The following is a 22,995-nucleotide window of genomic DNA, read 5'->3' as shown; positions in this document are numbered from 1 at the left end:
ATTGGATATTAATATTGAATGGTACCCATATAAGGAAGATTAGCAATCCCTTTGGATTATACATAAAGGTTAATAATAATAAAAGAACTCGGCCTCCTGTAGTCACCAGCAAATTTTAAGATTCTTTTATACCTAGGGTGGCCAGTTCATTCCTTCTGCCCTATGTATTTACAAAGCCAAAACATTGGCCCAAAACTTCACGGTATTCCCATATGGATACGGGGCTTCAAGGATTGCATTGAAAGAACTCAGGCTGTTTTTCTTAGAAAACTTCTGGGTCTTCCCCCTTGTGTTGGTTTTGTCCCAATGTACCTGGAACTGGGCATTTGATCGGTGGAATGTATGGCCTGGATTAACAGCTTTAAATGGTGGTTTCAGGTGCTTTTTCTGGCAGTTCCTGGCAGCTACCTTTCCCTGGCATTTGCGGACTCCCATATTTCTCGCTGGGAGAAAGAGCTGCTGAAGAAACTACATCTGCTAGGTTTTACGGAGGATGCTTTGGAAACTACGGCCTTAAGGATGCCCAATTTAGCCCTAGCCCAACGGCTTGTGGACATTGATTTACAATATCTATGAGTCAGAGCCAACAAAACTTACTCCCTCCTGACTCTCAACCAACTTAATAATTATGGATTGAGGATAGCTTCCTATTTTTATACTTTAACCATTCCCAAGTATAGAAGAGCTTTTTCTCTGACTCGCTTTAATGTCTTGCCCTCAGCACTTTTGGATGGTTGTTTTAAGAGGCTCCCGATTAACGAGCGGCTATGCCCTTGTGACAGAGCCGAGGTTGAAACTGTGGAGCACGTCCTTCTATTTTGCCCTATGTATAACGCAGACAGATCTAAGTTACTGTCTCTTGTTGAAATCGTCCTTTCTAGACCTAATGGTTCTGTTTGTATATTGCTTTGGAGATGGCTCCTCATACAACACCTCTCCGGTTTCCAATTTTTTCTTAAGAGCTATAACCATTAGAGGAGAACGTTGTAACTTCCCTTAGTTAAGCTTTTGGTGACTGATTGCTATTCAATTCTCTTAAGTTTCTTATGTAGTACTCGTGTTTTGGTCTGTGACAGTAAATAAAGTGTACACACCCACACACAGGTTAATAATAATAATAAAAAATAACCAAGATACAGTTAAAGTTTTGATTATTAGGGGGAAAATGTTATGATATAGGTTATAGTCAAATAAAAGAGAGATAAGAATAATAACGTATATATAGATATGGATATAACATAAGAAAACTGGATGTAAACTTTAAACAGTGATTTGGAAAGGAGGATTAGAAAACTTTGTTATTAAATATTATGGATGTTTAGCTAGAATAGGACATAAGGATTTAGTGTTAGTGGAGGATTTTAGAAATAGTAATTGAAAGGCCAGTATGTGGTTATGTATTAAATTTTGGTATATTTTATGACGGACACTTAAATAATTATAGTCAAATGAAAATGGAGATATGATGGTTACATGTATAAATATTTGAGTTAAAATACTTAAGTTAATATGAATTATGTTTGTTGACTGGAAGAGATGCACAAAAGTCTTTTTGTAACCAACTGATACACTTTCTATAGCATGTAAAGGATGTTGTATTTGTTTTAAATAAAAAAAAATATTTTAAAAAAGAGGGCTAAGTCAAACCCATTCAAAATTGATGGCAGTCTATTTATCCATCAAATTCTTGCAATCACTACAACCCTCAGAGAAGCTTGGGCTAAAACTCTTAGGGCCTTTCCCTATCACTAGGATCATAAATCCAGTTACAGTGGAGTTACTCCTATCAAAAACACTTAGACAAGTTCACCATGTTTTTCACTGTAGTTTACTCAAACCTGAAATTACCTTCACCGTCAGACCACCTTTACCCACACCTCCTGTCTCCATTATGGTGGAAGGGGAATACAGTTCAAGATTAAAGAGATACTGGACTCCCACATTCACCATGGTTCCACACAGTACCTAGTAGTATGGAAACACCTACCCCAATCTCAAAACAAATAGGTAGCTAAAAAGCACATTCAAGCCCCTACACTATTAAGGAAATTCCATCTGAAATATCCCCAACAAGCCAACTTAACTACTTGTCTCTTTCCGATTGGATTACCCTTTTTTCTAAGGAGGGCAGTATCTCAGATCTGTGAATCTGACATTCAGGGGAAGAGGGATTATCCTGATTCATTATACATCTTTATTATACTTTGTATACTTTTATACTTTATTGCTCTCTCTCCTATGTATCCTGCATCCTGTAACCATTGATTTATAACCTTTAGCCTGGTGCCTAGGCACTCGGGCATATTCTCACCTTTTGGGGAATGTAAGGGGAGGGAGAGCCATGTAGGTTGTATCATTCAAAAGCCGGCGGGGGATAACCCTGAGAACGTTCCCTTATCACTTTATCAGAGCGGTCGGTACAAAAACATCTTCACACCTGCAGATTGGCTGAATCCACACTGGACTGGTAGGAGGGGTTTCTAATTGCTTTTATTCTAACTGTATGGACTGAGGGCCCTCAGAGCCTGCTTCGATTTCACACTGCTATTACTCCTGCTCAATACAAGGTTCCTTTTGAAATACTAGGTTTCAAGAGTTTTTATTTCCTTGAATAAGGAGGATAGACCAGGCCTTACAGAAATCTCTTCTTTCCTATTCTCTTTATTAAAAAAAGTCCAGTTCTTTTTCCATAGTTTGTATAAATTTCTTGACCTCTAATATTGATTGATTCAACTCAATTTTCTCTTCTGTCACTTCCACTTAACTTTTACTGGGTTGCAGCCAGCCCAGATGCTTGATTCTATTTCTATTTCTTGCACATTTGTCTTTGGAAGTGTTTTTCTAGCTTTTTTGCCTACTTTACTATATTTATAATCAAGTTCTGCATCTACAATCGCATTAAAATCTCCTACCACACAAATATTTTCATATTCCAATTCTATATTTTTTTTGTGGAGTTTTTCATAGAAATCTTCTTGTTTGTTGTTTGGTGCATATATTGCTATCAAAAGTATCTGTTTTGTAGTTCATTGTTACCTCCACCATCAAAATTCTCCCATCTTTATCTGCAAAAATTTGTCTAGTGTTTATTGTTTCTTTAATATATAAGGCCACACCCCTTTTCTATTTCTGTGCTAATGAAAAATATAATTTCCCAATTTTAGGATATTCCAATAATTTGTTATATTGTTTTTTTTAATATGAGCCTCTTGAAGACAAATCAAGTCTAATTTTAATTTTCCTGATTTATTACCGTATATACTCGAGTATAAGCCGACCCGAATATAAGCCGAGGCACCTAATTTTACCCCAAAAAGCTGGAAAAGTTATTGACTCGAGTATAAGCCTAGGGTGGGAAATGCAGCAGCTACGGTAAATTTCAAAAATAAAAAATCAGTGTTATTTGAAACTCAAAGTTATATTTATTCAAGGGACCCGCTTAATTAAAGTGTTCTATAATATCAGTATGACTTATAATACTGCAAGTCTGCAATATTAAAATACTTGTATAGGGGATCCCCGGGATCCCCCGAAGAGATCAAATCACAACCAGTACCTTCTTGGTATATTGTTTTTATTTTCACTGAGTTTTTAAAAATGAGCATTATTTCATCCTTTTTTTCTTTATGTTTGATTGGTATCTGCAATTTGTGTTAATTCTGTTCATACATATAATATAAATGAAAAACCCAGCTCTCTTAAAAAATATTTTAAGTTCTTTCTGGTGCTCCCTTTTAGAATTGGCCAACTAATATTTCTGTTCGCCCAACTAATGTCAGGCAGAGTTAACTGAAAAAGTAATTTTTCATGAAAGGACATTTTCCTAGGATTTTAATTGTTCTTACTGTCAGATTTCTCGTTATTTCCAGCTTGAGTCTCCTTCTGACAAGTTTCCATTGCTTCTTGTCCTGTCCTCAGGTGCTATTGCTGCCGCCGCCTCCTCCTCCTCCAACAGCACCAGCACATTTGCTGCCCAGCGCTGCGGCTGAGGTGAAGCCGCCAAAGCTCCCGCTGGCGCCCCCGCAGCGTTGGGCGGATATCCGGCAGTGCTGTTGGAGGAGGAGGAGGCGAACCAGCCTGCCATCGCCGGCCACTGCCAGCCCCGCCGCTCTTCCCACCCCCTTCCAAGCCCCACAGTCCAGCGGATGGAGCAGCGAATCCCCGGGGCTTCGCTGCTGCTCCCCGCATTTTCTGCACGGGGATCTCTTGGAGAGGGGATTCCAGCCTGCCATCGCCGGCCACCGCTAGCCCCGCCGCTCTTCCCACCCCCTTCCAAGCCCCACAGTTCAGCGGATGGTGCAGCGAATCCCCGGGGCTTCGCTGCTGCTCCCCGCATTTTCTGCACGGGGATCCCTTGGAGAGGGGATTCCAGCCTGCCATCGCCAGCCACTGCCAGCCCCGCCGCTCTTCCCACCCCCTTCCAAGCCCCACAGTCCAGCGGATGGAGCAGCGAAGCCCCGGAGCTGCTTCTGCTCCATCCGCTGGACTGTGGGGCTTGGAAGGGGTCGGGAAGAGCGGCGGGGCTAGCGGTGGCTGGCGATGGCAGGCTGGAATCCCCTCTCCAAGGGATCCCCGTGCAGAAAATGCAGGGAGCAGCAGCGAAGCCCTGGAGCTGCTTCTGCTCCATCCGCTGGACTGTGGGGCTTGGAAGGGGTCGGGAAGAGCGGCGGGGCTAGCGGTGGCCGGCGATGGCAGGCTGGTTCGCCTCCTCCTCCTCCAACAGGCAACAGCACTGCCGGATCCAGTTGTAGACTCGAGTATAAGCCGAGGCGGCTTTTTTCAGCCCAAAAAGTGGGCTGAAAAACTCGGCTTATACTCAAGTATATACGGTAAAAATCATTTTCCTTCTCATAGGAGAGTTCAGTCCATTTATATTGACAGCGACTTTATGTCTTCTTCCATCATTTTATTTATAAATAGATCTTGTTCTACTTGCTCTTATTTCTCTCTGTTCTTTTATCCTTGCACCTTCTCAATCTGCTCTTTCCTCTAGTTCTATTTCACCTTTCTCTTGCTGTGTTTTCCCCTCCTGATGCTTCATCTTGTCTTTTATTATCTATTTCCTCTCTTCTTTTTGCCTCATATGACCCAAAATACTGGTCATAAAATTGCTGTGCTTTGTCTACAGAGTTCAATCTGTGTCTTTTTTCCATCCAAGTCACCAATATTCCCTTGGGTATCAGCCATCTGAAATTTCATATTTAATTAATTGTCTTGTCAGAAATTGACATTATTTCCTTATGTCTTTTACTCTTCTAGGAATCTGTTTCAGCACTACCATTTCTCTCCCTTTATATTTCAATGGTTCATCTCTTGCTCTCTGGAGTATTTCTGCTCTAATTGCCTTAGAAAATCTCACATGTACCTCTGGGGAGCTTATTCTTTGTATCTTGTATATATTCTGAATAGTTTATCCATTGCAGCAAGCACCTCCTGTTTATTCACCTCCAAGGCATCCACCAGCAATTCTGTAATTTTCTCAGCAAAGTCTTCTCCTTTTACTTTCTCAATGTTTTGGAATCTCAGGGAATATTTGGCTTTATCGATCTCCAAAGTGATTACAGTTCTCTCTAGATCCTTGTTTGCCTGTGTAAGCCTGTGATCCATCTCTTCCACTTTTTTCTCTGTTCTGACTTCTCTTCTACTTTCTGGATCCATTGTTCATTTTTAGTTATTATTTGATGAATTTTCTTTATTTTATTATTCATCTTTTCCATTCTTTTCCTCAACAGCAGACGGTCAAGGACAGTTCAATCCACTCACTTTCACTTATGAATGTCTTTCTCCACCTGTAGCTATCTCTTTTTGACTTGTATCATATTATCCAATCAAAAACTTTTAGGGGCTCCAGGGGTCAAAATTTCATATTCCAAAATTTTCAATTCCGTTAATATTGTTGTTGAAATGACCAGTCAATTTTCCTAGCTTCAAACTTATTTTTCTCTCTCAGACAATTCTCTTTTCCCTTTTCTAGATCTGTTAACAGCTCTCAAGCTTGCTCGCCGCTATTCTTAGGAGATGGAAAACAAACAATTCTACCTCCTCCTCTTTGAGTCCCACTTTTACCCTGGCTAATTGTTAAGGAGGCAAGTTCCTCAACAGACATTGGAAAAGTCTCACCCAGATCAGCCATACTGTTCCTCAGTCTTTTATGGTTGCTTCATCGGTCGGCTGTCACAGCCTCAGTCAGGCACATAATGGTCATCTTTTTCTTCCTGTCGAATTGAGAGCTTCCTCCGGATCAAACAAGGAGTTTGCAATCTTCTTGTGATTGGCGGAGTCTCCTCTGTCTTCATCACCCCTTCAGGGTGAACTTGGGTCACAAAGGACCTCCTGGCAGGTAGAATTCAGGAAGTTCCCAGGGAGCCTGGTGAAAACACACCATGTCGCCACGTCACCCCTGCCTCCTTAGTTTTCAAAGATCTCCAGTAGAGGCTGACCCATGTAGCAGAGAAGCCGAGGACTTATATTCAGAAGTTAATGAAGGTATACGAACATGATATGTAAGGATAAAAGACTGGCTTCTCTGTCATAAAGGCCTGCATGCATAGCTTGGGCCTAGTCTGGCCAGCATCGAACAGCCTCCTGCTTGCTGCTGATAGGCTAGTTCGAATGAGCAGTTTCGGGGACTGGGGCATGGCAGCCAATCAAAGAAGATCCAGTGAAACAAGCTCCATGTTAATTGGCTGCCACGCCCATCCCTAAAGCTGCTCATTTGAACTAGCCTGTCAGCAGCAAGCAGAAGGTTACTTGGCACCAGCCAGACTAGGCCCAAGCTAAGCCTGCCACACGGATCAGCCTTTTTTTGAGTTCTTGAAAAATACAGTAGAGCCATGAGAAATGGGGTGGGGAGGAGTAAGTGGAATCTGGAATGCTAGCAAAGCAGGCCCAGTGTCTGTGTAGATTGGGGGAGGTAGGATGTGGGGGAAGCAACTGTGTGGACCCCAAGGGTCATGAGATATCTCAGTGGGTCAGGTGATGCCTTGAGTGGCCTGCTCCAACTCCAGGCCCCACATGGTCTTCCCCACTCTGAGATACCTCACATGCATTTTAAGAACCTGTATTCAATGTATTCAGTTAGTGAATGCATTGGGAAAACAGGGAATGATCACATTCATTTAACGTGATTCAATCAAACAAATCCTCAGATTACAAATGTAATTGGTAGGGTCTATTACATTCGTAACTCAAGGATTACCTGTAATTGTAAATTTAAGACAAAACATTCATTAGATTTATTCAAATATAGACATACATTGTTGAGGAAGTTATAAAACAAAACTTCCCATCATTTCAGTGGACCTGCACTGCTAATCTGTAGGCTTCCTTCTAATTATAATTAATCTGTTTTTGATCATGAAAAAATGATGTATCCACCAAACCAGCAAGAGAAATAAGCAGACTAGGCTTATTGTAATCATAATAGTAGTTGTGATTTTTTAGAACTCTGCAATTAAGATAGTAAAAAATTATTACCTCTAGAATAGCTACATCCCAAAACACTTCCTGCTGATCATTAGTTATGCCAGAAATTTTGTCTATTTATGTCAGCTTTATCTTCCTGTGTCATGAAGCCTTCTAAAAGATACCACGATTCTGAGTCTTTGTTAACTGTCTTCCTTCCAACACAAAGTGAAGGACAGAAGAAATTATGGTATTTAGGAAAGTAATCAGATATTATTGTAATGGATTTTTTAAAAACAACTTTTAACTGGACAATATTAAATTTAAAAACTGACATTTCTGGTAAAATCAATCTCTTTAAAAATAATTCATTGCAAGGATTTTTTTTTAATATATGAGGACATAAGAAAAGCAAAGATCATCTAATGACAGGCATAATGTTAATATTACATTTTCAGTAATGAATCACTTGCTAAGTGCCAACAGAAAATAGGTTACAAAGCCTTGCTGAAATTCATTAGTAAAGCATTTGGCAGTTATCATATTTCACAGAAACACCTGCATGTTTATCTTCTCATTACCAATTGGATGATGGAATTTTTTTCCAGCACATTTCAAAAAATCTGCCAACTTCAAGAATAAAAAAAAATAAACTTTGTAGTTAATTTTTCCCTTAACAAAGTACAGCTGTTGAGAATAATTGCTCAAGATCTTACCCTGTAATGTCAACTGCAGCAGAACAAAGAGTATTTAATTAGCAAATCTATCCAGTAATTCAACACCTATTATATAAAATGCCTTTGTGATTTTATTCAAGATAATTTGCTAAGAGGGTTATTACTGACATTCAGATGAAATTCAAAAGTCCTACGCGAGTAGAGTCATAATAGCAGCAATGATCCCCCCAATCAGGAGATCCTGTGTCACATCTGTCTTTTTTCCAATGCAGCAGCTTATTTCTTGACTTCTAAATTCCTGGACTCAGTCCAGTGAAAGTCCTTCACGCCAATATTCAATCAGTCATACATATTTAAGGGGCAGTATTAAAATATCTGGCAGAAAAGTGATTTTTTTTTTTGTTAAGAGTGACAGCACTATGATCAAATTGGTCATTTAAAGTATAAATTGGAACGGTCAAATTCTGTGAAGAGGTTGTAAAAAGGAAAGGGACATAATAAAAAAGGTCCTTACTATTTACTGTGATTAATATTTTGTGTTACAATTCAATTACCTATTCATTTTTTGACATTGCAAGGGTAATAAAGGCAAAACATTGCATTTATTCCAACCTATTTTTATATTATGTAATTTATTATATGTAGTTTACTATGTACACAGTAGCCCCCCTTCTTTAACAGATCACACTTATTAAGTTTTTATAGTCTGAAAATAAAAGTCTTAAAATGTTACATATGTCTATTTTTTAATACTTGCATATAAAGCTATCCATGGAACACTCCCTCAATTATGCTATCTTGAGAGCTGCTCAGCAAAGGCCAAGAAATAGTGTGTTGTCTTTCTCTGTGATTCCCTGGGGCCCAGAGACCAAGGAATTCTCTGAATGAGTCAGGACGAAGCCTTCTTATATAGATAATGTCCTAACCCAGCTGCACCATATATAGAGCTGCACACAAGACTGGATCTAAAAGCCCTCTCACTCTTAGTCTTTCTTTCCAACCATATGACAACAGCCATATAGCAACCTAGGCTGATAGAATGATAAAAATCCAAAAGGCAAAATGTAATTGGAAGATATATGCAGCTTGGAAATACCCTAAACCCGTGATGGCAAACCTATGGCACGAATGCCAGAGGTGGCATGCAGAGCCCTCTCGGTGGACACGTGCACCATCACCAGCTACTCTTTTGGTTTTGGCCAGCTGGTGTTCAAGGGCGCCGGAGCTCTGAAAAACAGTCTGAAAACTCCCTGAAAAATGTCCTGAAAACAGGCCAAAAAAACAGGCATGTGAGTGGCTTTGGATGTTGCCCCCGAAGGACTGTTTGGACAGTCCATCCTTAACCTTGGAGGGAGAAATTTTACGCCCCTCAGAGAGGGCTCGCAATTTGGGAGTCCTCCTGGATTCGCAGCTGAAATTGGAACATCATCTGTCAGCTGTGACCAGGGGGGCTTTTGCCCAAGTTCGTCTGGTGCACCAATTGCGGCCCTATTTGGATCGGGATGCACTTCTAACGGTCACTCATGCCCTTGTCACCTCGAGGCTGGATTATTGTTAACGCGGTCTACATGGGGCTACCCTTGAAAAGCTTTCGGAGACTGCAGTTAGTTCAGAATGCATCCGCGCAGGTGATAGTGGGTGTACTGAGGTACACCCACGTTACACCTATCCTCCGTGAGCTGCACTGGCTACCTATTGGTCTCCGGATTCAATTCATGGTGTTGGTTATCACCTTTAAAGCCCTACATGGCTTAGGGCCAGGATACCTTTGAGACCGCCTGCTGACACATACCTCGCAGTGACCAGTAAGATCCCATAGATTGGGCCTCCTTCGGATGCCGTCGGCCAAACAATGTTGGCTGGCGGGCCCTCGGAGGAGATCCTTCTCGGTGGCTGCTCCGACTCTTTGGAACCAGCTCCCCCCGGAAATCCGGACCATACCCACTCTGATGGCATTCAGGAAAGCCGTAAAAACTTGGCTGTTCCGGCAGGCCTGGGGCTGTTGACCTCACTGTGGAGGTCCGGCCCTGACTAGAATGAATTTATGAGGGATGACTGTTGTTTTGTTTTTTTTAATTTTTAATTTAAAACAAATACAACATCCTTCTTTACATGCTATAGAAAGTGTATCAGTTGGTTACAAATAGACTTTTACGCATCTCTTCCAGTCAACAAACATAGTTCATGTTAACTCGAGCATTTTAACTCAAATATTCATACACGTCACCATCATCATATATCCATTTTCATTTGACTATAATTGTTATTAAAATAATAATAATAATAATAATAATAATAATAATAACAACAACAACAACAACAACTCCGCCGTTGCCGGTCTCAAGCCCAGATGAGAAAGGAGGAAGGTTGGGGTCAGGTTGGCATCTGGTCCCGTAAAAAAAACCCGCCAACCCATACAATATGGTGAAAAAAAACAAATAAGAATTCCATACCGCATCGGTCGTCGCGCGGGTTAACAAGGGCCGCGGCGGATGTTGGGGTCCCTGGACATCCGTCGACAAGTGGGCTACAAGTGGACCAGCCAACAAAACAACAAAAATATAGTGCAGATGAAAACCGTGCCATAATGGCCTGTTACTACAACTCAGAGCCAGAAAAAAGAGGATATTTAAAGCGAATGTATGAATTATGGAAACAATAATATCCAGATTCAAATGTTAGTGAACAACGACTAGCAGATCAAAGGCGATTTATTATACAGAATAAAGTGTTTAGTGAAGTTGAACATGAGGAAATTCAGGCAAATTGCAAAACCCAAAAAACAATATCACAAGCGGAAATAACTGATATTCAAGACACAACTAAAGACATTATAGTAGAACTCCCAGAAGAAGCTCTCGGGGAGGAAATAACATCACCACCACTAGAACCAGTTATCACTGAACCAACTGATGAACTAACTCAAAAACAAAAAGAATTGAAGGATAAGATCATGGAGCATTTTCTGCTAAATGAGGAAAGGCAACGTTTACCATCACTAAAAACTGTGCCTAAGAAAATTTTGGCCCCTATCATGAAAATGGTTAATGCAGTGTTTTCAACAATTGAACCGGAATCCATCTTGGAAACAAACCAGTTAATGTACAGCGCAGCTGTAATAGTCACTAATGAACTAGGCATTAAAATTAAAGTACCTAGTCACACAACAGAAAAAGCATCAAAGCCAAAGTGGAAAATCCGTTTAGAACAAAAAATCAAAAAATTAAGAGCAGATGCTAGTAACTTAAATAACATGCATGAGCAACGGCTTAAAAACAACAAAATCATAGATTGGCTAATCAGAAGATATAGATTGGATACAAGAAACATCAATGAAGCTGTAGAGATTGTAAAACAGCAGATAACAGCAACAGCTAGAAAAATTGAAAGATATGAGGCACGAATCATCCAATATAAACAAAATCAGCAATTTCGATCAGACCAACGGCGTTTTTATCAAAGTCTTAATGTGAATGGTGACACCAAAAGTGAAAAACCAGAAAAACAGGCCACAGTTGAATTCTGGAAAGAATTGTGGGAAAATGCAAAGGACTACAACAAGGAAGCAAAGTGGATACATGACTTTGAGAAAAGCATTGGCAACAAACAAATGCAAGTATTAGAAATAACAACTGAGATGGTCAAAAATCGAGTTAAAAAGGTAAAGAATTGGACATCACCTGGAAAGGACCAATTACATGGTTTCTGGCTCAAATATCTGACCAGTTTACATGCAATATTGGCCAGGCAACTGAATGAAATTTTACAAAAGGGCCAAATTGATGAATGGTTGACAACTGGAAAAACATACTTGATTCAGAAAGATGCAACTAAAGGAACAACACCTGAAAACTACAGACCAATAACATGCTTGCCAACAACCTTCAAATTACTCACAGGCATTATTGCAGATAACATGATGGATTATTTGGAAATCTTGTTACCCAGTGTAGAGGGCTGGAAGGACACAAACATGGACTCTGTCTTCCTGAAAGAGGAAGTCCTCTTAATGTATATGTGGAGAGCCCTCCTGACATCCAAGGTGTGCTACTTCTTCCCCAGGGCGTGAGTCAGGCCCAGACAGAAGTCTGGCAATATTATTTCCTGAGTTCTATGGAACAAGGAATTCACCTTGGAAATAAAGGAGGGATCCAATCGCAGGACCACCCTATTGGAGTGAAATATACACAGGACCTTTCTTATAGAGAGGGCCGCCAGTTCAGATATTTGTCTGGCCAACGTGATGGCCACAAGGAAGGCTACCTTGCAGGTGAGGAAGCTCAGGCTGGCCAATCTGAATGGCTCGAAAGGAACCGTGGTGAGAGATTATAAGACTTTGGGCAGGTCGCAGGTAGAGTATCTGTGCACCAACACAGATTTTAGGTTAATTGCACCTCTAATAAAACTGCGCACAATAGGCTGTTGAGTGAGAGACTCCAGGTCTCTGCATGATAACACTGAGGACAGGGCTGCCACTTGCCTATGTATGGTATTGGGGAACAGACTCTTGTCTAGCCCTTTCTGGAGGAATTCCAGAATCTGGGCTATTGATACAGATGTAGGATTAATGTCTGCCTTGGAACACCAGCCACAAAAGGCTTTCCAAGTGGCATCATAAATCCTGTTGGTAGATGGCCTCCTAGAGGCTTGGATGATTTGAATTACTCTGGAGGAGAAATTGTCCCAGCTCAGAACTCTCCCCTCAAACGACAGACGGTCAGTTGGAGTAATTGTGGGTCCGGATGGACCACAGCCCCCTGGCTGAAGGAGATTCTGTCCTGAGGGATCCTCCATGGGCGGGCTATCAATAGGTTGAGCAGGTTAGCAAACCATGGTCTTCTGGGCCAGAGGTGGGCCAGGAGCAAGATCTCTGCTTTCTCTGCCAGCATCTTACTGATTACCCCTGGAATGAGGGGAAGAGGAGGAAAGGCGTATAGTAGCCCTCGGGGCCACAGACTGCAGAGTGCATTGACTCCCTCCACGCTCGATGCTGCAAATCTGGTATAGAACCTGGGTAGCTGGCTGTTGGACAGAGTGGCGAACAGGTCCAGGACTAGAAGGCCAAAGGATTCTGACAGTTTCTTGAATAGGGTCAGATGTAGGCACCACTCTGAGAGGACAACTGTGGTTTTCCTGAGTCAGTCCACCTGCACATTCTTCACCCCAAAGATGTGTTCTGCCCTGAGAGACAGAAGATGTCTTTCTTCCCAGAGGCCCAATTGTTTGGCCTCTTGCATAAGGGATCTGGGTATCCCCTTGGCAGTTTGATATAGGCCTTGGTGGCCACATTGTCCATTAGGATGTGGACATGCTGGTCAGCTACCGTGTCTTGGAACTTTATTTTTTTTTTTTGAGAAATTTTTTTATTGCTTTAGTTAAACAAAAATAAGGAAAAAAAATAATCTTTTGTTACATCTTGTTCAAAGTGTATCGATTGGTTACAAATATATTCCGTGCGTTTCTTCCACAGTCCTTACATATACTTCATTCAAATCATGTTGTACATTTTAAGTCAAGAAAGAAAAGTTATGTATTTTACTATCCCTGTACCATAATTCTCATTTGGTTACCATTGCTTAAACATGTTTTTATGTAGAATCATTTATATTAGAAGACACAACACCTACTGGCGTTCATTTGCAATTTCAATAGATCTCCAATACCATTGCACCTTTATGACATGTTCTAAAATTAATTTGGTTAAGTAAGATATCTAAGCATTCCCCCTGCCCCCTGTAACACACCTGTATGTATCATTAAATATTGTCCATTAACATTTCATTGTTATCATTGTAGTTAACTAAAGGTTATTTACTGATTATCTCACCTCTCCTCTCCACAATATTATAACTTTATAACCGTCTTTAAACAATAATTTATTAATAAGATTTATAGGACTTTTCCCTCAATCCCAAATTAGTTAATTACATGCTAAGAAAATAAACATTAGACATCTAAGACAATCTAAGAAATATTAACATTTCTATTTGACAATCACCCAAAATCTACATTAGCATTTCTATGGCCTGGTTATTTATCCTAACTAGGGTTATTATTTCTCTATTAGTATCATAGTAAATTTATGTTAATGGATAAATATTCAATGGCAATTTAAAACAGTCTATAAGGTACTAAAATCTCTACTTAATAATCATCAAAAATTAACTAGCTTTTCCCCATCAATTGGCATTATTAACCAGTATCTTTCCAGTAACAAAATGGTCTTTCATCTCTTGCCAGTTGTTGTGCCAATTCTGCATCCAGAACCTTTCCAGCGTTTAAGACTTCTCTCCGCACTTTGAAGCTTAAACGATCTCTCATGTGGTTTTGTTGCCCTTGAGTTGTTATTAATGTAAGCTTAACTTTGGTTGTCAGGTTTGTTTATGAATAGATTTGTCTTATTAACTCCATCTTTTTTGCTTTCTTTTTCTCCTATATCTTGGAGTTTGGGGTGGAACACCAAATTATCAAAATCACTTTTCCAGCTTCCCTTCTTTCCTTTCACTCACGTTTACTCCATTTATAAGTTCATCTGAGTTCTTATCTTTGTTTTCTGTATTTTCATTCACTTCCTTATTTTCTGGGGCTGTAACCCCATCATCTTTTTTTGTGATACCCCATAGTCTGTCCCATTTCTTGTCAAATCTCTCAAGTCCTTCTGAGATGTTTTGAAGTCCAGCCAAAATGTTTTGAATTAACAAGTTTTCTTCATCTGAGTATTGCTCCATTTTTTAGAGTAAGGAAAAATATAAAGAAAAAGCAAGAAGAATTTGGTACTATCTGCCACTCTAGCCTGTCACAGATTTTGAAGAATATATCTATTTTTATTTTAGACAAATGTTCTTTTATGGTTTTCAAAGAAGAAGGGTTCTAAAGTTTTTCTTTCCTTTTCCAATTCTTGTCAAAATATTTTCCACACACCACTATTTGTGACCTTGGGTCTTTATCAGGTTTTAAAGAGACGTTCCAAACCCTTCTGTTGCACAGTCAGTATAGTCAGTTAAGAGTGAACAAAGGAAACATTGTTACAACAGCAAAGGAAAAAAAGCTTCAGACTTGGGCTTCCAAATGGCAGATTCAACTCTTTTAAAACCTCTTTCCTTAAGTATCTTTAATATAATATTGTAACAAGTAGAAGAAGAAATTTATTAAAGTAAAAAGAGTTTTATTTTAAGCCAAAAAAGTTAAAGTAGTAAAGGGAAATAGGGAAAAAATGATTCCTCCACCTCAAGCAGAGAAAACGGAAGCGTTGCAATCACTCAACCCACAAAAGATTACAGGCAAGAGCAAAAAACTTTCTAAGGCAGTCCAATAGGGATTAAATACACCGCTTTGTTCTTGCTTAATGGATTAATTAAGCTTAAGAAAAAAGTTTCTTAGGGCAATCTTCTAAAAGAAAAGAAAAAAAACATCACCAGGTGGAAACACTTTCATCCTCTCTTCCTGGAGCCATCTCCAACTATGTCAGCCGGGGGGGGGGGCTGCCTGTTTGCCGCCGGTTGGAAGCGCTTCCCTTGGGTCGATCAGCCCCGCAACCAGCAAGGTCTTGTCTTCCTGGTCACCATCTCTTCGGGACGGTTTAGCTCCTGCCGGACCGTCCAGGGGCAAAAGTGTCATTGGCGGATTCAGACAGTCGAATCTACACAATGTAATGTTGCGACGTTGGCTTCTCCTCTGTGTCTTGGAACTTTCTGAGGTCCAGATGGGCTGGCCTGAGCTCCAGCCACTTGATGTTGTGCCCCAGGTCTGCCAGAGTCTAGTGCCCTTGGGTCATCAAGGATTGGAGGTGGGTATCAAAGACGCTAGCATCCATAGTGATGGTCAGGCAGTTGGGCTTCTTGAAAACACATTGTCTGGTGATGGCCTGAGACATTTACCACTGGAAGGACTGGAGCATTCCTGGTGGAACTCATACCTTGGCAGATGAGTTGCTTCTGCTGGATCTTTGGTAAGGCAGGAGAAACCACTGCAAGGATCTGGCGTGTAGATATGGGGCGATGGAGATGCAGAACACTATCTTGCCCAGGAGTTGTGAGAGGAGGGCCAGGGGTACTGTTCGTTCCATCTGGATCCGACTCGCCAATGTCTTTAAGCTTATCTAAGCTTATCATACAATGTGATATCTATGACTGCTCCCAGGTGGAGCAATTGGTTGATTGGAGCCAGGTGGCTCTTCTCGAAATTGATGGAAAATCTGTGATCCTGGAGGTCCCAGATTGTGACTTGCACATCCTCCCTCGCCCAGAGGCAAAAGGAGGACTGAATCAATATATTGTCCAGGTAACACTGCACATGCATGGGAAGTGCCTGGAGGTGTGCTGCCACAGCCATCAGCAATTTGGTGAAAGTCCTCGGCGCTGAGGATGGGCCGAATGGTAGGGTCTTGTACAGGTAATGTTGGGCCGCATAGTGGAAGCGTAGGAACCGCCAATGGGATGGCAAGATAGGCATGTGGAGGTATGCCTCCGTCAGGTCTATCGATGTTAGGAAATCTTCCACGCAGGTGCTCTCCAGTATAGACTGCAGGGACTGCATTTTGAATCTTTTGTAAATGAGATGATTGTTCTATCTCTTCAGGTCCAGAATTGCTCTCCACCCCCACCCTGAGGTCTTTGGGACCCAAACAAGATGGAGTTGAATGGCTGAATGGCTTGGATATCCAAAAAATGTTGGATTGCTGCCTCCACGTCTTTGTCCTGTCTTTAGATATAGGGCAATGTATGAAGAATCTCGGGGGAGTAGAGAGAAATTTGAGAGTGAGTTCTAGTTTCACCATATTCAGGACCCAGGTGTCCATCGTAATTGCCTCCCATTGATGGACGAATAGGCTTAGGCAGCCCCCGATGGGAGAGTCGGACCTGCAGTCATTTCCTGTGCCATGAAATGGCTGCTTGCCCTTGAATTGTTGTCTGTTTCTGTCTCTGACACCAGATCTATCCGGTTGTTGGTCTTATCTATTGAAATACGCCCTCTGGGGGTGAGGGATGTCGACCCCCATGTCTGTAGGTTGAAAGGAAAGCCTGCAAAAATAAGGCAAGGGACAGCGGTTGACTTGCTTGTACAGAGAAGGCAAGACCTTTCTCTTGTCCTTAGTCTCGACCAAAATGGGCTCCAGAGCCTCCCCAAACAGCTTGCTACCCTTGAAGGGAGCAGAGCCAGATTCCATTTATATCTCATGTCTGCCTGCAAGTGGCAATGAATTCCGCTGCCGCTGCCAGCTTATTGGTGTTCTGGTGGGAGCAGATGTCATCAGGTGGAACTCTCGCTTGCATCTGGCAAAGCCAGAGCAAGGAGTTTCTATTAAAAAAGGAGAGTGCAGTTGCTGCCTTGACTGCCCAGGCAGCCATCTGGTGTGCCTTATGGATAGTCGGTTCTGCCTTCTTATCCTCTGTTTTTTTAGAGTGTCCTCTGCATCTGTGGGCAGGAGGGTGGAGGACGTTAAGGCCGCCACCGGGCCATCTATTATTGGTGGTTGGAGAGCCTCAGAGAGGTCTGGGACACACTGTAAAACTTTTTCTCATTCCCAGTTGGAGGAAGATATACCCCAGGGTTGGCCCATTGTCTCTGGACCACGTCCAGGAATAGTTTAAGTGAGGAGATTTCGCCACTATCTGTAGTCAGCTCTAAGAAGAATATCTCACTCGGGTCCATCAGTCCCAAAGCTGACTCCGATATTACTGGGTCAGTTCCCAAGTTGGCTGTGGCTTTTGCCTTGTATAGCAGGGACTTAAAGAGGGCCAGGAAAAAAGCTCCATGAAGGGTGGAGGATCCCGGGCCATCCCCTCATCCTGACAGTATCAGATCTTCCAGGCTCTTTGTGTCAGGGGTGCTAGATGTTGGCCCTGTTGAAAGGGGATGTCAGATGTCTAGCGTCTTTGCTGCAGGCCTCCAGCAATTCCCTGCACTATGGCTCTGAGATCAGAGTTCTCATTTGCTGAGAGATTTTGGGCCCCTGAGTGGAGCTCTGCTGCTGTGGGAGTGAATGTGGCCTCTGGTGCAGACTTCAACCTCTTTGTAGGTAGTGGCAACCTCTTTTTGCTAAAGGCAGATTAAGTATTAGAGCAGAGAATGCCTCATACTTGTCTAACATTGTCATTAGAGGTTGAGACGCTTGCTCTCTGGTGCCATCTGGCGACCAGGCTTGGTAGCTGAGAGATTGCAATTGCATTACCTCATTGCAAGGTTCCAAAGGCTGCATTTCAAAAGCACGGGATGTGACAGCTTCTCCCCGGGGGAGCTTCCCTGTCCCTGGCACTTTGTAGCTCTCTCAGCCTTCGCCATCTCTCTGTGTTTGGCCTTCTGATGCATTCTGGCATCCTTTTCTTCACCCTCTTAGTAGATAAGGCTTTTGCCCTAATAAGGGCCACCGTTCATTTAACGACAGATTTGGGGTCTGGGGAGCCTTGTCTGTGCATCTGGGACTTGACAGGAAACCCCTGTCTTCCCCACTTACACCCTGTTCCTCCTGGCTGGCTAATGGTGTGGGAGCCACCATTTTCAAATCCCGGGCATTTGCTGTTAACAAGGAAGGCTTGTTCTGAAAGAACCCTACTGCCATGGCTTATATTGCACTAATTGAGCTTTACCGATCACAGCATGCCCGGAGTAAACCGGGCAGTGACTAGTGGCTAATGTGGCTAATGGCACAGGACAGTGCCAGGGGCCTTGGCTCTGTTGCCTCTGTGCCAGATTATAGTGCCAGCCCCGCTTCGCTTAAATGTGGAAATGGCAGGGACCTCAGCTCTGTTTGAGCCAGTGAGGCAACTGGACTAGACTCGGGAGCCAGCCACGTGATTTGCTCTCCAGTGAACGTGAACACGATTCCGCTTAGCTTACAGAGATTGAGAATCCAAGGAATTATGAACTAGTCCATTATCTCAAGCCGTTTCTCTCAAGTGTCTCTGCTGGGCAAAGACTGAGTCAAAACTGGGGAGATTCCCAGGCAAAGGAGGCATGACCAGAAGCTTGACAGTCCCTGGGCAGAGAAGCAGAATTAACTCATTCCTTAGATTCTTATTCAGCACACTGGAGAAAGGAAGGTGGATTTAGAGTGGGATTCATAAAACTAATACATCAGGTTAACAACAAAATTTTCCATATTTTATTTCTCCTTAGCCTTTAATTCACTATTAATAATAGTTGTATTTTTTATGATAATTCAAGTGGGATATCTCCCAATTTGGTCTTGAAATGAATTTAGCTTTATTTTTTTAATAATGAATGAAAATAACCAGATTCTTATTTTCAGAAACTAAAAATAAGTAACTGATTTTATATCAAGGATTAACACAGAAAGATGGCTACAAACAATTTACCTACAAGTATCTGAATTTGAAACAAAGGAAGGAAACTAAATAATATAATAGCAAAATCCATACAAGTAGTTTTAGAAATTGCAGGATTGCAATACATGAAGAAATTCAAGTTTATAACTATTAATTTAATATAACTACAAAGCCAAAACACGTAATGTAATAAATTATGGAGGCTTATCTTTGTTACTTTTTTCAGTAATTGGTGTCATGTTCTTTTCTCAAACATTTGTCCATACAAAACAGTAGCCAATAAACCTGATATAGGGCTGTTAAAGTCAGACAGTAAGGCACCATACAATGACCTTTAGAAGGAATGATACTAACAGGTGGCTGATGCTTAACAATAATTGTATCATGGTTTTAAAACAAGGACAACATTCTATCTTGTCATCTGAAACTGAAAGAAGGAAGAAGCACTAAAAGGCATTTGAAGTATCTTAGTGCTAATCACCTCAAAAAGAAAGGAAGCTGTTTAAGACCTGCAGTAATTACTAGCTACCAAAAATGTAAATTTCCACTATTTTCCATTTGAGAACCTCATAGCACTGTTGTTGTTTATAAGATACAAAATACTTATCTATGTTACATGCTTTAAAAAGGAATTCATTCCCACATTATTAAACTCCTAACTATCAAAATTCATGAAAGCTCAAAATTCATAAAATTCATAACTGTTTTAATAATTAAATGTCCTACACAAGGCAGTTCAAGTTACAGCGTTTGTCAATATTTTCCCCTAAAACAAGTCACTGTTCTGACAGCTGAAGAAAGTCTACAACCCTGGTCAAACAGCTTTGAGCATGATGGAGGAATTCGGTGTGCGTTTTTTGTTTTGATTTTTAAACCAAGACCACACAAACCTAGCCAGTCAAAAGCAAGGCTTCAGCCATTTTTCCATAGCTTATTATAACTTGCTACAAGATGGCAGATTCACCCATTTCTCCAGTCACCACTACCCCAGCAGATGAATCAGTGCAAAGGGCAACTCTGGTCCAAGTTACATGCCATTAGTATATCAGCACTCACAGAAAAGGGCCAAGCAGCAGATCAGATTCCTGTCAGCAGCAGAAAGTGTTGACACTTAAGCTGTTTAAAGGTTTCTTATTCTTCAGTTGGAAAATTAAAAGGCAGGCTCAAGGACACATAGGTTTGTCAACCATGTATGTCATATATCAGAGTCATCTTCATTCAACATACCCCAATATATAAATTTCTCATAACCAAGTATCTTTAAAAAGTGCAATGGTCAAAATGTTTTAGGTGACCCCGAACAAGTCACATTTTAGTAATCTTATCCACACAGAAAACTCCACAATGCATTTTTTATTCTATTTTTTGTACATATTTGTTGAAGAATTAGACTTCAATTCTGTTACTCTGGAACTCAAGGATATCTATTAAAATATTAACCTTACATTTGCTGTGATCCTACTTTCTTTCTGCACCAGACCCCTTGAACCTAGAATATTCCGACAGCTAGATTCTCTCTATTTCACTTTTCTAATACATAAAAATTCCTCCAAAATGTTTTCCTTATTTTTTTTGAAAATGTAAAATTAAAGGAAATTCTACATTAAGGGCAGTTTTAGGAAATGTTCTTCCCTTTATTATCAAATACACACAAAACAACAGGAAACACAAAAAACTCACTAGAATAGTTACTATGTGTTTGTGCGCGCGCTCAACACAAATAGTATGATAAAATGACTATTTGTATAATTAATTCTGATACAAATACATAATTATGATACATGCACAATGTATCAATGATTCTAAATTATGAATTAAATTAAAAATGGTCAAAAAGTGCACTATTACAAAATTGAAAATACAGTAACTGCTAAAAGGAGTGAAATTAAAATAAGTTACTACTAAAGTCGAGAAATGACCGTTTTTCACTTACAACCATTGCAGCATCCTAATGGTCACATGATCAAAATCCAGATGCTTGGCAACTGACTCATATTTAGAATAGTTGCATTGTCTTGGAATCCTCTGATCATCTTTTTCAACCTTCTGACAAGCAAAGCCAAAGTGGAAGCCAGATTCACTTAACCATGTTACTAATTTAACAACTGCAGTGATTCACTTAAGTGTGGCAAGAAAGGCCGTAAAATGGGGCAAAATTCAGTTAACAACTGTCTCACTTAGTAATAGAAATTATGGTCATAAGTCGAGTATTACCTGTATAGAAAAGTAGACCAAGGACTTTAGTATATTATTCAGTAAAATATTTTCTCATGTTACTGAACAACACTATGCAATTTTTCCATAATAAAAGATAACAGCCAGATAATAGCCAGCCATAACTCTCTTGCTTCAGTAACTTTGGAAGTCATATCAGTAATCCATTAAGAATCTGAGGATTGTGTTTTTAAATGCCAGGATAGTTGATAAGAAAACTGTCATTCAATAGTTTCAACCTAGCATACAACACTACAGAAAACTGAGAGGACAATTTTAATCTTTCCCAGATTTTTTTCCTATGCAACATTAGTCCTGTTTTCATGGAGAAGGAAAGTCTGTTTCTTCCAAAGTTTTTAAGTATAAAAAATATCAGGTGGGGTGGCTTGAAACAAGGATAATATATATTAGTTATAGCTTGCTATTTAATAGCAAGATTCTTAGAGGTCTCTCATTTTCAGGAACCAATGAATACTCTAAACACCTTTTGCAAAGGATTTTATGGATTCCATGATCATGGCCCTTTCTCAGGCAGTAAGTATATTTGATCTGATCTGAGCGGAAGGTGATCTATAGAGAAGCTTTGGAAAAAAAATTCTATTTTAAAAGTCAGGATATAAATAACCTAAGCAAAGCAATCATGCAATTCCATGTAGCCAGACAGATTCATGAGAAGCCAAATGATCTTTTAATTTGTAATTGCCTACAGAAATAAATATTAAACAATTTGATTCTTAATTAAGTATACAGTAAGATGTTCTTCAAATGAAAAACAAAAAAACCAAAATATTAAATATTTCTAGAGTTAGTTCCTAAAGCTAGGAGGAGGGATGATCAGATCTTCTATTCTGAATTGAAGCTGTGTCAAATCAAACTCTATTAAAACTAGTATTTAACTAGATCAATGACTACATAGTAGTTTATTATTATTCTTTATTTCAACCTTCAAAGGGAATATGGATTAAAGGTTTATGATTACTTTTCTCCAGTATTTTCTCTAATGCTGGCAACTGACAACAAAAGACTCAAATGTTAATTTTCTAAGCTATTATACTCACATAATTTTATTTTGGAAACAGAATATTTAAAGGGGGGGGGGTCCAGGAATCTACAGACCTATCGATCTGACCTCAATACCAGGGAAGATTCTGGAAAAGATAATCAAGCAATGAATCAGCAAACACCAAGGAAAAAAGTAATAACCAAAAGCCAACATGGGTTTGTCAAAAACAGATCATGCCAGACTAATCTTATTGCATTCTTTGACAAAGTGACAAAATTAGTGGACCAGAGGAATACTGTCGATATAATTTACTTCGACTTCAGTAAGGCATTTGATAAAGTAGACCATAACCTATTACTAGATAAAATAGAAAAATGTGGATTAGACAGCATCACCACCAATGAATTCGTAA

At 40.4% G+C, this 22,995-nt stretch overlaps 1 protein-coding gene and 1 pseudogene across 1 annotated transcript in view; both read right to left on the bottom strand.

The window, feature by feature from the left end:
* POLA1 (DNA polymerase alpha 1, catalytic subunit) overlaps positions 1-22,995 on the bottom strand; it is a 377,795-nt gene that overhangs the window by 248,471 nt on the left and 106,329 nt on the right. The gene's annotated exons all lie outside the window — the stretch shown is intronic.
* On the bottom strand, positions 16,189-18,389 carry LOC148043336 (uncharacterized; annotated as a pseudogene).

The sequence above is a fragment of the Thamnophis sirtalis genome, unplaced genomic scaffold (genome assembly GCF_051295495.1).
Source record: "Thamnophis sirtalis isolate CommonGarterSnake01/CBP01778 unplaced genomic scaffold, rThaSir2_p1.2 scaffold_12, whole genome shotgun sequence".
Taxonomy (NCBI): Eukaryota; Metazoa; Chordata; class Lepidosauria; order Squamata; family Natricidae; genus Thamnophis; species Thamnophis sirtalis.
The sequence above is the reverse complement of the archived record's forward strand: the minus strand, read 5'-3'. Positions and strand labels throughout refer to the sequence as shown.